This window comes from Zalophus californianus, chromosome 8 (assembly GCF_009762305.2).
Source record: "Zalophus californianus isolate mZalCal1 chromosome 8, mZalCal1.pri.v2, whole genome shotgun sequence".
In the NCBI taxonomy this organism is placed as follows: Eukaryota; Metazoa; Chordata; class Mammalia; order Carnivora; family Otariidae; genus Zalophus; species Zalophus californianus.
This window is the reverse complement of record NC_045602.1, coordinates 90722730-90740056: the sequence shown is the minus strand read 5'-3', so window position 1 is coordinate 90740056 and position 17327 is coordinate 90722730.

The following is a 17327-nucleotide window of genomic DNA, read 5'->3' as shown; positions in this document are numbered from 1 at the left end:
CCCCTGCATCACCTGTGCTTCTTTCCTTGCACTTTTGTTCTGCTCTTTTGACAGTTATTTTGGTACACTGGAATGAAAAGGCTGCTATAATACAAGGTGAGACTTAAAACTATGACCTCCCCGTGTGTGGTAGCAATGTGTTGACCTTTGATAAACATCACATACCCCTAGAGCAACAGGGTGCTATTGTCATACTCTTCCTCAGCTTTGTGCATGTTCTGTGGCATGGGGACCTTATATTTCCCCTAAAGCCTGGCATCCCCTAAGTCTGGTGCCCCCTTTCCTGCTGATATGCCCTGCTTGCAGGAATTCTAGAGTAAGTGCTGATCAGAATCTGACAAGGTCCCCTGGGTAACATGCTCCTATGCACCCTGCAGAATACACAGCCTGGAAATTGCTGGGAGTTTTCATTAGAGGTCACTCTTGATGATATAGCCTGTGAATAAGATGGCGTAGTAAGGGTTACCTATGAGCCCGATGTGGGGCTCGATCCCAGGACCCTGGGATTATGACCCGAGCTGAAGGCAGATGCTTAACCACTGAGCCACCCAGATGAGCAGATCTGATCAATGAGCGCCATTCGTAATTAATATAAGCTCTATTCCAGTCCTTAATAGAGAGGTCCTTCTCACTGGAGATGAGTTGCTAAGAAGCCCCTTTTCTGTAGCAGCTCTTCTTCACAAACAGGTATCTTAACAGCAGAGATCAGCCCTCAGGGAGGGAGTGTTAACAAGCCCCTCAGGCAGATGGGAAATGACAGTCCTGCAGGAGTGGGTAGTTGATATGCAGGCTTTGTCTGTATTTTCTCTGACTAATGGGACTCATTGCTGCTCTTCTCACACTGAGGCCCCAGCTATTAGTTAATGGTGGGCTGTAAAACACTCTGCAAATATGCAGTGCTAAATAAGATGAGGAAAATCAATATTTGTTCCCAGTGCATTTTTTTGGCTCTGCATAATGTGACTAATTTTAATTTTAAAACCCACAGCTTTACTAGGGGACTAACCAAAGACTGCTCACTTGCTGATTTTAGACATCAAGACAGAGGGAAGACAAGTCTCTTCTGAATCTCAAATTATTTAAATACAAGCTGGCCCTTCTTTTCCTTTGATGTGTCTAGAATTTAAAGCCAGAAGACAGATAATGGGGAGCCGTAGACCCACTGGTGTAACATCAACAACCACCTCTGAAATCAGAAAAGATATCTGATGCACAGCTGAAATGGATTTCAAGGAAACTTTGATTTCTACTTTTCTCTTAGGACAGCCTGAGAAGTTTGGTTAGTTTCTCAGCTGTAGTGATAGCGCTGAGGAAAGAGCCTAGACACAGTGTCAGGGAGTCCCTGTGCCCCGCTGAATAATCCCATCAAGATTCCTGCTCTCTCTGTTCTGGGGACCTGGAACCTGCTGCCTTGACCTGACCTCACCCCCTGGACAGACACTCGCCCTCTGGACACTGCTGGCAGAGAAGTCCTTGCCATCTCTTTGTATTATCTGTGTGTACTCACAGTTTGAAGGAGGCTTGAACTTTCTGCTAGGCTCTGGTTCTAATGAAAATAAATCACAATAAAGAAAAGACCATTAGATCAGCAAAGACTGGATTTTAAAGGACTGTGAAAGCCTGTTGACAGCTGTGAGCTCGAGGGTTTAGTTAAGTCAGAACATATTAGCCTTCAGGTTTCAGTGAAATTGTTCTAAGTCCTTGGGAGCCCAGCCCAGGTCTGGCCAAGTTTCCACTGCTGCAGTCCAAGGCAAAAGGATACCATCTCGACCACAGGTTCTTTGCATTTAAATGACTAGAGAGCATATTTCTAGTGAACTGTAAATCAGAGGCAGACAATCTTCCAGAAGTCTCAGAGTGAGAAAGCCAAGCAAAGAGGACATGGTGAGGAGAAAGAGATGTTTGACTAAAAGCAGAGCACAATGGCCAAATCAGGACGCAGTGATTTTTTTCTTCCCATTAGAGTTTTAATAGTGGCATCTTCTCTCAACAGGGAACCATTCCAGTAGCACCTCACCCCAACCTCCTCTCCATGAGGCTGACCTGACTTTGCAGATGCAGATAGATGCTGGATACAAAAAAAAAAAAAAAAAAAAAAAAAATCCATTTACCACTTAGAAATCTAAAACTTAAATGTGGACAATTTTAAATCCTCTGGGAACTGAAACTTCAAAACTGGAACTCCAAGGTGATATTTCTGTGACAGTACTTTTCTCAGCCTGAGAAAACTATCAAAGGTACAGGAATGACCTGGTATTGCTTCCAGTCTCATGACAATGGTTACAAGCCCTGACCAAAACATACACGTGAAGGTTTGCTTCTAAGGGTCTGGTTTGGTTCCCTGACTGTTCATCCTGCAGATTTCCATCCACACTCAGCCCCTGCAGAACTGGTAAGCTTATGAAATATTATTTTATTTTGTGTAAAACACCTGGAGTGATGGTTACTTTTATTTATCAGATTGGCTGGGCCACAGAATGCTCAGATATTTGGTTAACCATTATTTCTGGGTGTGTCTGCCAGAATGTTTTGGGGTAAATTCACACTTGAGACAATAGCCTGAGTAAAACAGATTGGTGAGTGGGCCTCATCCCACTGGTTAGAGCAAAAAGACAGAGAAAGGGACAGTTCACTCTCTCTCCATCTGAGCACTGAGCTGGGACATTCATCTCCTGCCCTTGGACTGGAATTTATACACTTTCTTTCCAGGTTCTCAGGCCTTCAGACTCAGACTAGAACTTATACCATAGATTCTACTGATTCTCCAGATCATGGGTCTTCTCAGCCTCCACAACTCTGTGAGCCAATTTATTATATTAAATATATGTGTGTAGGGGTGCATGAGTGGCTCAGTGGTTAAGCATCTGCCTTCAGCTCGGGTCATGATCCCAGGGTCCTGCAATCGAGCCCTATGTTGGGCTCCCTGATCCACGGGAAGCCTGCTTCTCCCTTTCCCACTCCCCCTGCTTGTGTTCCCTCTCTTGCTGTCTCTCTTTTTGTCAAATGAATAAATAAATCTTTTTAAAAATATATGTATGTATATGTTTTATATTTTTTTTCACATAGGAGATTTTATATACATCAAATGAAGGAAGACTGGGGCAGATTCACTGAGGCTATGTCTACTTAGAACTGGTGAGGGGCAAACTGCAGATGGGTAAGCACCCATCAACCTTTACCTCCATAAGGGAGGTGAAAATATTGGCTCTAACAGAATAAGAGGGGCAAGGGAGATGCAAACACAACAGACATTGAGAGCACACAGAAATGTGAGACCGCATAGTACCTCAGGAATGGCAGAAAGGGGTGAGAAGGAGGATGTGTTTCCAGTTCCTATAAGACCCACTGGAATTTCCTATAATTTCTTATAAATCCTTCTGATAAATCCCCTGGTAGATGATACTAATATAGCTGCAGTTCTCTGCTCCTCCCTGAATCTGTGCCCTCTGCAGCCTATCTCATTTCTACCCCTCCAGCCTCGACTTTCCTGTGATTCTCTTTGGCTAAAAGAATGTGAAGAAGAAGCAATGCTGTGTCATTGCATAACTGCCTTTGGACTCCTGCTTGCTCTGAGAACAAGCTGGGACTGGGCTGCTGGAAGATGAGACATAAAGTGGGCCTGCCAGCTGAGTTATCCCAGCTGGGACCCTGCACAAATGTGGGGCCCAGCCCAAATCACCCGATGGCCCAATCTGACCAGTGCTGACTGGCCACTGTAGCCCAATTCACCCAATGGCCCCGTGAGACCAGCCCTGACTGGCCCCTGCACTCCTGTTTTAAGCCACTGAGCTCCAGCATGGTTTGTTACACCACTGTGGCAACAAGGGTATCTGGTATTTGAATTAGCTTGAATGGCTAATTCAATGGGTTTTCATGCCCAACTTGTCCTTAAGATCTGGTCTCCTTCTTGGATGGGTTTCTGATTCTGTGGCCCTGTATAGTAACATCTGTTGTTAATGTGAAATGCCAAAATTGAGCCCATCACCCTCCAGGAAACAAAGCAGAGAATTCCCCCTGCAAAGTTGCTAGTCCTTGAATGCCTGCTGTTGTGATATTTCTACTCTCACCCCAAGCAGTAGCCCAATGTATGTGATTCATTGTCACCATTCTCCTGAACAACATGCAGTTTTGCTCTGCTTCTATTTCTGTGGACAGGGAAAGGTGACCACAGCAAGCCAGATTTCCCAGACAATTCCTGCTGGAATTGAGAAAAATTGGATGGTCTATCAGAAATCAGATTTCCTGTTTCTTGGCAATTCTTCCCATGCAACCATTCTGGGGTCTGACCTGAACCCCAGCTCTAAACGAGGCCTCCTGTAGAATAAGAACCCCTCTTCCCTCAGACCCTTCTCTGAAACTGAAGGCCAGGAGACAGGAGCAATCTTCAACCAGAAAAGTAACTTCTCTAAACTCCGTTTGCCCATCATGTAATGTGGCTAGGAATATTTTACAATGGGTTACAGTGAGAAATAAATGAATAAAACACTTGTGGAAATACTTACAGCAATATCTGGCATATAGCAAAAGCATGAAAACAGGGTTAGACCCTAAATCCGTTCCTCACACAAGAAAAAAACATGAGGAAGAATGAAGGGAGGGGTTAAAGAATGAACCTCAGATTTGAAGGCCAACTTGAGCTGGGTTTGGAAATGAGTCGAACTCACTGTATTAGTTATTGTGGCAGGAGTGGGGGTTGTAAATGTATGTGGGAGCATAGGAGTGTGTGTGTATTTGTGTGTGTGAACACAGGTGCATGTGTGTGTGAGCACAGGTATTGTGGGTGGGTGTGAACACAGGTGCATTTGTGTACACACTGGTGTATGTTTCTGGGCATAGGTGCTTGTATGTGTAAGCATGGGCTTGTGTACACAAGTACAGGTGTGTGTGTGTGTGTGTGTGTGTGTGCCTAGGTAGGTGTATGTGTGTGAGAGAGAGGGGAGGAGAGGAAAAAAAGGAGCAGTTGCTCTCTTCATTGGGGATCTCCTGAGGCGAAGCCTGCACTGGGGTAATTTATTTGGGAATCTGACCTCAGAGAGCAGAGCTGCAGAACAATGAAGGACAGACAGGAAGGAAGGAAATCCACTACTATGTGTGGGCACCCATATGCATGACTAGGTGCCATCCCACCATGACCTGGAAAGCCTATGAATGAGTCTCAGAACTGCCCACCAGGGAGAGAAAAAAAAAAAGAAAGCATCTCTCATTGGCACTGATCCCTCACAAGGGGCCTTCCATGTTAATTTCTCTGCTCTTGCATCCCACCTACACAGGTGAAGAAATAAAGTACAACCTGACTACAATGAAGGGCATAAAGCCAGACTTCATCAGAACTGAAACAGATGTGTCTGGTCTACGGGGGCAGAACCACTGTGTCCTAAAGCAGCTCAATGGGCCAGAGATGAAATCTAAGCGGAGAGCACCAGCCGAGACCAAGTGGAAGTTTTCTTCCTCATAAAAAAAATTAGCTTAAAATGTATCAAAAACTTGAATGTAAGGACTGAAACTACAAAACTCTTAGAAGAAAATACAGGAGAAAAACTTCCTGACATTGAATTTGGCAGTGATTTCTGAGGCATGACACCAAATGTTCACCCAGAAGTGTTATTAATACAGTGAAAAGGCAGCACATCAAATGGGAGAAAATATTTGCAAATCATTATCTGTTAAAGGATCAATACCTGAATAAAGAGCTCCCACATCTCAACAACAAAAAGCAAACATGGTTTTAAAACAGACAGAAGACTTGGAAAGACTTTTCTACAAAGAAGTTTTACAGATAGTAAAACACATGAAAAGGTGGTCAACGTCTTTAATCGTTAGGCAAAATCACATCAAACCCACAATACCACACAAGATACCATTTCATACCCATTAGGTTGGCTATTATAAAAGCAAAAACAAAACAGGAAGCAGAAAACTACAAGTATTGGCATCCGGATGTGGAGAAATCCAACCCCTCAGGCACTGCTGGTGGAAATGTAAAATGGTGCATCTGCTGTGGAAAACAGAATGGCAGTTTCCAAAAAAATAAAAAATAAACATTGAATTACCACAGCATTCAACAACTCCACTTCTGGGTATATACACAAAAAAATTGAAAGCAGGGACTCAAACATGTTCATAGTAGAATTATTCACAATAGCTAGAAGGTAGAAACAACCCAAATGTCCATTGACAGATGAATGGATAAACAAAATATGGTTATACACATAATGGGATATTATTCAACTTTACAGAGGAAAGAAATTCTGACACATGCTATAACATGGATAAACCTTGAAGATATTATGTTAAGGGGAATAATCCAGCCACAAAGGACAGATATTTTGATAGCACTTATGTGAGATATCTGGAACACTTATATGAGATAACACTTAAATGAGATACCTGGAACAGTCAAACTCATAAAGACAGCCTGTAGAATGGTGGTTGCCAGGAACTAGGAGAAGGGAAATAGTTGCCCTCCGCTCCCTCCCTGGTGGCAGGACCTCACAGAGCCAAACAGACGGAAGCAGTCCTAAACTGACCCCAACAATCCCTCTCTTGGGATGGGAAGAGGGAATGTGCGGGGAGGGGACTTCTTTACAATTCTCCAAGGCAGCCAGTCCTGGCTTTACAGCTTCAAGACACACACAGGGAGGTAAGGAAGGGGGGAAGTGGTTTTCCAGGGCCACTTAGCAATTTTTTGTACATGTCAGGAGTCCTCTCTCCTGGGTGAACAGGATGAAATGTTCATCTTGTTCCAAGCTGAACATTTAGTTCCTGGAGCCTACCTTGCTTCTCCTGAAACACTGGCAGCATTTTCTGCTAACTAAAGCTTCCTAAAAATGCAAAACAAGGTTTCTGCACCCTGCCCCCAACCCCTATGTGATGAGGAGTTGCCCTAGTGCTGGTGCCTGAAGTCTCCCCCCACTGTCCATGTTCATCCTTTGTATTCTCTAAAACAGACTGGGGGCGCCTGGGTGGCTCAGTTGGTTAAGCGACTGCCTTCGGCTCAGGTCATGATCCTGGAGTCCCGGGATCGAGTCCCGCATTGGGCTCCCTGCTCAGCAGGGAGTCTGCTTCTCCCTCTGACCCTCTCTCCTCTCGTGTTCTCTATCTCTCATTCTCTCTCTCTCAAATAAATAAATAAAATCTTAAAAAAAAAAAAGAGTAAAAAAAAAAAAAACAGACTGGGATGAAGTCCCTTGAGCCCAGGTTATCCCTGACTAGGGTCCCTGTTTCCTGCTGGAGACATCCAGACTCACTGGTCAGTCATAGGCTTCCTGTCTTAATCGTAAAGAGCCCAGCACCCATGCTGTGGTTCTGAAGACAGAAAGTATCTACGCTTCCTTCTCTCTCTTCTGGATTTTTGCCTTTTCTAAACAACATGAAGGAGCAGTTTAGGAAGCTGTATGTGTGAATGAAACCTCTGCTGACCAGAAAAACAGGCCCACATTCAATTTCCTTTAAGGTATCCACATTTATTATGAGAGTTGGGGCCTGCCAGCATCCTGCCCACGGAGACACAAAGAGAGGTGTGAGCTCATCTAAGAAGACGTATTTGCTAGTAGCCTCCGAGGCTGATAAAAGACTGGTTGCAGACCTGGCATGCTTCTGCAGCCCACCTGCCCCAAACTGTTGCCTTCAATCGCTAGAGTGTGTGAATAATCTAGGCACAGTGGGGACTTTTGTCAAAAGGGCATTTATTGTCCAACGAGAAATGGGATCAGAGAACTAAATCTCCTGGGTTAGAAAGGCCAGGCCAGTTGCTTCATGTACTTCCTTGTCAGTGAAGGTGCAGGACAAAGTTCCTTTTCCATGGCTTCGTATCCTTGGAGCCCTGAAGACAGTAGGCAAGCCCTGGACTGAAAAGGTCGGGGAGAGGGGTTCTGGGTGCTCATGTTGTGCTAGCCCATCACCAGCCCCTCCATGTACAGCCCTCAGCCCTGACTCCTGTCACCAAGTCCCCAAGAACTTTCTGAGAGGTGTGTGAGAATGGGGATGCCTTCAGGACTATGGCAAGTGTGCACTTTGGACATTAAACAACCTCCATGTGTTTAAGCAAGGCAAGGAACTAGGAATCTGACACCCAAGCCAAGGTTTCTATTATTTGGTAGGACAAGCTTGCCTGAGGAGTGTTTGTCAGTCTGGTCTTTCTTGGTAAGAAACCAACTTAGCCAGAACTTATCATTCAATGGGCCTGCTCTGCAGCTTGAAGGAGCTGCCATTGTCTCTGTTCACAGGCCTATAGAAAGAGCTGAAAACACACCATCATTTGCCTGAATCAACTCATCAACTAATTTGCTTCAAATTGTTGATCCATATATGAGAAGAAGAACATCAGGGAAGTTTATTAAGTATAATTTAAAAGACTTACAAAGGGGAAAACCATAACAAAAGGGCCATTTTCGTCATCCATCTGCTTATCAATAGGCAGCTTTTATTTTATAAGGAATCTCATTGCATGTAAATCAGTTTTGGTTTTTATCAGTATATGTTTCTGCTTCATGGACTCTCAAACCCTGAGATGGGGCCAGAAAATCATCTGTATTCAATTAAGAAATGTACTGTACCTTCTTTTTTTTAATGTACAAGTCCATTTTATTCAAAAAATTAATTCCATGAAATACTATATAAAATGAAAATGATGAACTTGATTGATATTGGTGCCAAAGCATGGATAAAATCACAAACATTATATTGTGTAAATAAAATAAAACAATAATCTCTATTGTATGATTTCATCCAAAAGTTTCAAAACAGGAAAAACAAAATATATTGGTCAGTTTTCCCCCACATATTAAGAAAATGAAAGAAATGCTGACTTTATACTTTATGCTTAACTTTTGGGTTTAGAAAATGTTATTGGGTAGAATATATAGGTCACATAGCATTCCCTTATTGACCTGGCACTACTTAGATAGTAACTTTACAACGAGTCCTTAAACTGCACATGGAAATTTGGTGAGGTTTTCTGTATGCATGTCATATTTCAAAGTATGGAAGTCCAAAGTTATTCAGAGAAATAAATATAAATATCAAACTTACATTAAGAGGATACACATAAGAACAAAAATATGTAATTTTAAGGGAGAAGCACAAGGAGTGGTAAGTGACAAGGAAAAACCCTACATATTATGGTATATGTAGAACAAGGAAAAAGAAATAATACCTAGTAAGACAAAAATCGTACTATACTTATAACTGTAATTATACTAATGTAAAGATTGAAAAATTTCATATTGGCTAGGAAAAAGCAAAACCCAATGATGCATTACTCATTTGAGATAACACTTAAAAATAAGGAAGGAGAGTTTAAAATAATGCTGGTAAATATGCGAGACAAGATTTTTGAAAGGCTGGGGTCTCATATTACTCTTTGAGCAAGTAAGAAACCTGTCAACATGCCAGGGAACGACAGAAGTCCATTATCAATTGGGTCCCACTGAACATGTGGGATGTTGTCATCATACTCTGATGACAGAGTATGTTCACCAACAATATAAACTATAAAAATGTTCAAAAGAAATCATAAGAATTGTAGGTAGAGATAAGTTACTACCACCAGTAGATTTTAACAAATGCTCACAGAAGTGATAAATCAAGCAGACAAAGCAACTAAACATACAGATTATATTAATAATAAAGCAGTCAGAAGATGCATGTCCATCTCAGTCCTACACTGTTGAACACAGAAAAACTTCCGTCCACTGAGGCCAAAAGTGAGTCCACAGTGCAAATCATGAGTTTTCTGAACTGCCTGTGGGCCTGTGTGCATTAAGCTGCCAGACATCCTTTCTCAGTCCAAGTGAATATCATTTCAATTATGCCAACAAAGGTACATAAGCAGTAGCAGCCTCGATGCATGGAAGACAAATGAGTCCATTACCTGTAGTGGGTTCCTTCATGAAATCTAGCTGCAAGACGACACAGGGTGGGAATCACCCAGGGTTGTAGATAACAAGTTCACTTTCTTTCTTGGCTGTTTTATCACTGGTTCATAAAACCCACAGAGCAGGGCTAAAACCACACATAAAATAAGGCACAAGATGTCGTGCATGGTTTTTAATGTCACCGACGCCAGGAATCCAGCCCAGCCACTTCCTTGCCTGTTGCTAATTCTGAGACCGAAGTCAGTACATAAAACACTGCTTTATGGTGTGTTATGACTTCCGTGAAGAATTTTTTACCCCAATTAGCAGAGTTAATCCTGAAATATTTATGAATTTGAGGGAACCAGTGATGAAATACTGTTGTTAATTATAATGCTCACTTCAGAAGAAGCCAGTTGTATTATGCTGATTTTTGTGTTATTGTTAGCAGTGTGGCCTCTCCGATCACAGCAGTTCTCTCCTACACAGTTGGGTAATCATGTGCACTTTAAGTCTGTAATTTTTAATTCTACGAGATAACTATAGAGCAATTTAAATGCCTATCTTGTCAGAACTTTTGGAATTACAAGGAGCTTGTGAACACTAATTGCATTTAATCTCTCAACATACTGTAATGGTGCTCTTCTTAGTAGCTCTCAAAATTCAGTCAGAGCTCTCCGGAGTAAGAACAACACCCAAGCAGGCCATGGTGGGAAGGTGCCCTCCTCCGGAGCATGGACAGCTGTGTCTGAGGCTAATCCAAAGGACCGTGCAAACCTGACTTCAAGCCAGTGGTTTTATTTTATTTTTCTCCCTCTGCTTCCACGTCTACCTATCTTTCAATTCTATCTTGCCTGGGATTTTGTCTTAAAGCGTGTTTTGTTTTGTTTGCTTCTTTGTTTTTCTATTAAAGGTGGAGCAATATTTTTCTGTGCAGGGTTCTGACATTTTCCTGCTTCTTATCTCAGGTTTGAAGCCCACTAGGGCACATCTGCCTCCATGCATGCAGCCCACACACCCCATGAATGCACCTGTCCAAGACTGCAGCTGTGACTCTCCACCCTTCCCACCTGACTCTACAACTTTTCCCTCTGAGACTCCCCACCACCAGAGCAGACAGACGTGGTGGGAGCCAGGAAGCAATCCTGTGCTCTGTAAGTAGCTTTAACAATCCAAGCCAAGGGCTTAGTGACCTAGGGGCCACACTGGTCTCCTCCCTTTCAATGGAATTACATGATCTCCTTGCCCAAAATTCAAAATTTAGACTTTGTTCCCATGTGAGCTAAAATGCCTTTAAACATGAGGTTATGATCTTGTACATAGTTAACATGTGCTCTTAAAAAGTTTTATTTTAATTTAAAAATATATGCATGGTGTCTCCAAACCCTTGAAAAAATGTATGCATGCAAGACTTTCAAATATCAAATTAAGCCAGTGTGTGTCCAGTGCAATTGGATATCCAGTGCATCCTGTAGGGCCCTCCTGGATTTGTTCCTCCCAGTAAGAACCCAAAGAGTCTCCACCATGGGGATGTTGTGTCCAGTTTCCTTCCTAGCAGGTTTGCTTTTTGTTTTATTTCATTTTCCTTTGCTCACTTATCTTTTGAGAAATAATCTATACAAGTATATGGGTATGTTTTTCCTTTTACACAAATGAAAATGTTTATACATTTTTCAGACAGGGAACCTGAGATTTGGGGAGGTAAGTCTTGCCTACAGTTACCGACCAGGGATCTTTCTCAACTTCTCTGAGAGCCACATGGAGCCAGGTCGGCCTGGATCTGAAATCTGGGCTTTCCCCACTATGTCCTTCTTGTTTTTCCCTCTGAATGTTTTCCTTGATCAACCTTTATTTCCCCCATAGGTATATACATTCCCCCATAGGTATATACATTCCCCCAAAATATTCTTCTCCCACACCATTTTGTTATAAGCTGCTTTGGGGCAGGATGCTCTTTCTGTTGGCATCTTCCAAGGAGGAGTCTCCATTCAGAGAGGGGAGTCCTTTGAACTAAACAGACGCCACAAAAAATAATTCTTCCCCTGGGTCCCTCTCTCTTTTCTAGGCCCACATTCTTCTCCTTACCAGGACTCCAGAATTGATCCTCCTGCATCTTAGAACCTATTCTTGTGCCTTTCTTCCTAGAGGGAGTATTTTTCCTACCATCTTTAGGATTCTTTTATCCTCTCTACAATCAAGAGTATGCTCTATGCAAAGCCATACCTCTATTACCGGGGGTTACCAGGAGCTCAGAATGCAGCTTTAATTCTTATGGCGATATATGTTTTAAAAAGACCCTGGGATCTCTTGATCTTCTAACATTTAAGGTTTCTGGTAAAATGTAACAAAAACTGCAAAATAAGGTCTGTTGTCATGTCACAAAATATATTTACTAAACAGCTATGGGAGGTTAGGATAATATTTTGAGTTATCTTCCCATTCATTCACACAGCAATTAGATAATAAGAAGCCTACTTTGATCTTTAGGAATTCAAATTTATTTGGGGCAACTAGAGTCTATTGTCTTTTGTTTGTTCTTTTAAAGGGCAACAGACACACAACAAAGAACAGGCATGAAGCCAGTCAACAATCATCATACTAGCCTATTGTGGGAATCATTATCTATTATATTTTCCAAAAGTATTTTAATTAAGAATTTTAATTTTAGGGTGCCTGGGTGGCTCATTTGGTTAGGCGACTGCCTTAGGCTCAGGTCATGATCCTGAAGTCCCAGGATCAAGTCCCACATCGGGCTCCCTGCTCAGCAGGGAGTCTGCTTCTCCCTCTGACTCTCTTCCCTCTCGTGCTCTCTATCTCTCATTCTCTCTCTCTCTCAAGTAAATAAATAAAAAATCTTTAAAAAAAAAAAGAATTTTAATTTTAAAAAGTAATTAATTTTAGTAAGTACTATCTAAATAAACCCCAAACACTGTTAAGGCATGGTTTCCTTGTTTCAGTTCTATCTTCATCCAATATATGTAGAGCTTCTTGCTGCATATGATGTCTGAGTATCCTGCACCCATTTGAGATCAAGGAATAGATCTGAAGCTTTTCCCTTTGCAATCGTTAGTTCCCCAGAGCAAACACCACTTAAGAAATTGACACATTTTTCAGATATACCATACCAATTACTCTGAAGATTTTATTTGCTCAGAGATTGCTCTGCAAAAGTGAAGCCTATTGACCCTGTCAAGTAGTGCCTCAGAGAAATTCCTATGTTCTAAAACCACAGCTTCTGAGAATTTTGTCCAACATTAAATTCTACTCACATATTGCCTTTCAATTATTCCAACTCTGCTGGAAAAGAGTCTAATGTGTGGGTCTTCTTTCACTATGATTCTGCATTAGTTTTAATATGAAGAATACTTCTAATTATGTTTAGAGAGTCAAGCTTATAGAAAATTAGAGTAGAACCAATTATTAAAATAGAGCCATGTGTATTGATAGTGACCGTACAAAGGCCAGGGTCCCCCAACTTAAATCAAAGCAGGACTAGGAAGAATATATTTTAAAAGGAAGATCTTTCTATGTCACATTTTGTAGCCTAAAGTCATGGTTTTCTAAGAAGGATGAGATCCTCAGAGTAGAAAGGGGAAGGGGGTGGATCATAGAATCCTGAGGCCAAGAGGAATCTCCAGAGCACATCTTCTTTATCTTACTGCCTCCAGACAAGAAGGACCTCACCCCTTCTCAGAAGGGTGTCCATGAAGATGCTCTGCTAGGAAGATTCAGACCCTTGCTCAGCCTGCCATGGGGGTACATTTTCCCAATTTGATATTCAGAAAGTGCTTCTCTACACTCAACATGGGCTATCTAGGTTGTTGATTCCTGGGTTGGTGGCCTAAGATATACTTAGAGAATTCTCACTACAAGAGCCCTCACTCCCCCATTCAGTCTGTGAGCCCTCATGAGGGCACTGTTTCTGCTCAGGAATCAGGGACCCAGGCACCAGCTCTACTGCCCAGGTCTCAAGTCCTGGATTAGTCTGTGAAAGATCTTAGCACTTCTTTTTGCCGATAGGGCCCTCCTGGGTTTATTCCTCCAAGTCAAAATCCAAATTTGAGCCCTCAGCTATTACTTCTCTGACATCCAGAAAACAGGACCTCAAAGAGAAAGGAAGCCAAGGAGAAAAGTATACACAGATGCCCTAAGCATTCTAGGTGTTCCTGAGAAAAGAATCTTCTCTAAGGTGGGAGGAGCAAGGCCAACCCCATAGTTCCCTGAGTTTATTCTGGATTATCCTGAAATAAACCAAATGTGGGGAGATCCACATATATGCAAAAGTAACTCAAATCACAAGAGATGTGGCCATAGAGAGAGGCCCCAGTATTCACGACCCTGGCCTGCTCCTACTGTAACCCTGACAGACCTGGAAACTCAGCCGTCATGTCTCCAGGAGTCCATCCAAAGAAATGGCAATAACACAAGACAACACAGTTTACAACTCAAACATTTATTCAAACTCTTGCAAAAATATCAAAGTGGAGAAGAACATTCTTAATTCACAGAACTTAGAGGTTGTCCAAATAATGTCCCTATCTCAATCTCCTTCACGTTCCCACTGTCCACTCTCTAAAAAGCCTCTCCCTTTCCTCAGCTCTATTCCTTCAATCACTTTTTCATACCTAGCCTGTCCCCAGGGCTCGAGCCTTTCCTTTCTACTCATTTCTCTATCATGTAACCACCATAGACTTTTTGATAGCTTTGCTTTACCTTCCCTTAGCCCCTCATTCAGATTATGCACAAAAAGGGGGCAATCGACCCAGCAAGCTAGAATCACTGCCTCTTAGGAAAGCTGTCAAGTGATGGGGGAAGGTCGAAAACACCTAAGAATTCATGTCTTCTCTTTTATGTCTATTACATGTGTCATACCACAGATTCTATTTCTTACAACTATGGCTAATATCCTGATCTTTTTTCACTTACATCCAGATGCCCCCTGGCAAAAACACACAAACAAACAAATAAATAATTAAAAAGCTGGATTTCCAAGGCATCTCTAGGGATGACTGCAATAAATTAACTGTACTTTTCCAGGGTAGTATATATATGAACAAGAATACTCCTGGGGGCCCCTGGGTGGCTTAGTCAGTTAAGTGATTTCAGGGTCCTGGGATCTAGCCCTGCATCCAGCTCTGAGCTCAGTGGGGAGTCTGCTTCTCCCTCTCCCTCTGCCCCTCCCTCTGCTCTCTCTCTCTAACAAATAAATAAAGTCTTTTAAAAAAGAATACTTTTGGATACTATACCTTTCTTATTTATAAAACCCTTAAATCATATAACCATAGTCCCCTTTAACTCAGTTTTGGCCTGGGTAGAGGTATAAAAAAAAATTGTTTCAAAGTTTATACCTTTTGAGAATCAACTTCAATCTTTACTCATCTCTCTCTCTCTCCAACAAACTATCATTCACAACCATCCATTCCTTCCCAAAATATAGCTCCTTGCCATCTAAAATTATTTGCCTAATGACCATCACTGATGAGGCAAAGTACTTGAATCATCCAAAAAGTGTTACAATTTGATACTGAGTTTTAGGGAATTTTTACATAGCTCAGTATAATTTAATGCTTCTCCAAAAGGAGAAGTTCTCCAGTACCAGCCAGGTAGCTTCCCAAGTCCATCCCCAGGAAGTCTGATAGAGCCAGTTCCATCTCTCATGTGAATATGAACACATTCTGTCAGTACACATTCGATGGTCTGGAGAGTTTCCGAACCTTCAGTCATAGATTCTGCTTTTCTCTGTTTACAGGGGTTATGAAATACAATTAAACAATGGGAAGGGCACCTGGGTGGCTCAGATGGTTAAGTGTCTGCCTTGGGCTCAGGTCATGATCTCCGGGTCCTGGGATCAAGCCCTGAGTCCAGCTCCCTACTCAGTGGAGAGTCTACTTCTCCCTCTCTCTGCCTCTCCCCCTGCTCATGCTCTTTTTCTCTTTCTCTGTATTGCTCTGTCTCAATTGAATAAATAAAATCTTTTTAAAAAACGGGAAAATGCCTTGGAAATACCCAGGGAATGTGTAACTGGACGTCACTATTATTAAAGATGTGCTGGCAATAAATGCGTTGTAAATGAAAACCAGATCTCTAAGAAAATGCAGTGTTTTAATTGGTTGGGGCTAGGGAATAATCTTGCTTAGAAGTATACATTCAAATGGAGATGAGCAAAGGATAGTTTACTCACTTTATCTTAAGTTTTTCTGAGCCACTGTGTCTTTGGCTAACAGAATACCTTCACCTTACAGAAAGGGAAAATTATCAACACCTACATTTCCACATGATTCAACTGCAAAACAAAGGTGGCTGGAGGACCTTCACAAGCCTGTCTACCTATGACTATGAATGAAGAATTAATCTTACCAAAAGAGGGGTCTGGTCTTTGCCCGTACTCCTGGGAGCTAACCTCTAAAACCTTGGATTTTCCTGGGTGGTAAGAGTCTTTGTTATTCATGGTGGGACCCTGGCACCACATCTGATAATTTATGCTAATTAAATGACTCCGGATGGAGCTGGCCAAGCCAGAAAAATGACCATGTAATAAGAGGTTGGGGCTTTGAGCCAGGTGGTTTTAGCCTGAAGTCCTGGAAATTGAGTTCAACCATGTGGCCAATGATTCGACCAATCATACATATATAACAAAACCCCAATAAAAAGCCTGGATGCCAAAGCTTAGGTGAACATTACTAGTTAGCAGCACTCTGTGTGTATTCCTACATATTGATGCTGAGAGGGTAATGAGTCCCTAATGATGACAGAAATTTTGTGTTTTGAGCCCTCCCGACTTCTCCCTCCATGTCTGTGCCTTTGGCTGGTCCTAAGCTGTATCCTTATGCTAAAATAAAACTATGATGTAGTTGTCATGCTCCCCTGAATTCTGTGAGTCATTCTAGTGAATTATCAAATCTGCAGGAGTCTTTGGGGATTCCCAAATTTGGAACCAGTTGTTATAAAGTAATGGTGGTCCTGAGGACCCTGAACTAAGGGCTGGTGTGTGACGTGAGGACAGTCCTGGGGAGACTGTTCCCCCAGACTGTGCAGTTTGGATAAACTGCTTTATAAAAACCACCACCAATTGCTGCCCAGAGCTGTGAATCCTCTTGATTTTTCTGGGAAAGGTGCTGCTAACACCTCCACACTTCATTTTCTACAATGTATTCCAAGCCACTAAACTAATGTGAGTTTCCAAGGTTTTTTTGTTTTTGTTTTTGTTTTTTGGAACTTTGGGAACAGGACATTTTACTGGAAGCACAAGACAACCTCCTCCTTTCCTGCCTGACTGCCCCCTTGGCTCACAGGGTGCTGGTAAAGGGACAGCACTTTGGTTCCCACTGGGATTCAGAGGAGAACGGGTTTACAGAATATCACCCAGCAGGTTCATACCCCAGCCTTTTCTGCCTTCCTTGTCTCCAGGCAAGGGGACAACAGATTCTGGCTGACCAGTGTCCTATCTGGTCTCAGACACCACTCCAGAGCTGA